The following is a 480-nucleotide window of genomic DNA, read 5'->3' on the forward strand; positions in this document are numbered from 1 at the left end:
ATCAGGTGGAGAAGGAGGAAGAGGTACCAGAACGCACTTGGGAGGTGTTTGCAGTGTCTGAAAATCATCAGGTGAAGAAGGTGGATGAGGTACAAGAAGACACTCGAGAGGCGTCTGCCGTGTCTGAAAATCGTGAGGTGGAGAAGGTGGAATAGGTACCAGAAGACACTTGGAAGGCGTCTGCAGTGTCTGAAAATCATCAGGAGGAGAAAGTGGAACAGCTACCAGGAGAGACTCGGGGGGCGTCTGTAGTGTCTGAAAATCATCAGGTGGAGAAGGTGGATGAGGTACCAGGATACACTCGGAAAGCGTCTGCAGTGTCTGAAAATCTTCAGGTGGAGAAGGTGGAAGAGGTACCCAGAGATACTCGGGAGGCGTCTGCAGTATCTGAAAATCACCAGGTGGAGAAGGTGGAAGACGAACCAGAAGACATTGGGGAGGCATCTGCAGTGTCTGAAAATCATCAGATGGAGAAGGTGG

Source organism: Colobus angolensis, unplaced genomic scaffold, assembly GCF_000951035.1.
Source record: "Colobus angolensis palliatus isolate OR3802 unplaced genomic scaffold, Cang.pa_1.0 Scaffold1050, whole genome shotgun sequence".
NCBI lineage: Eukaryota > Metazoa > Chordata > Mammalia > Primates > Cercopithecidae > Colobus > Colobus angolensis.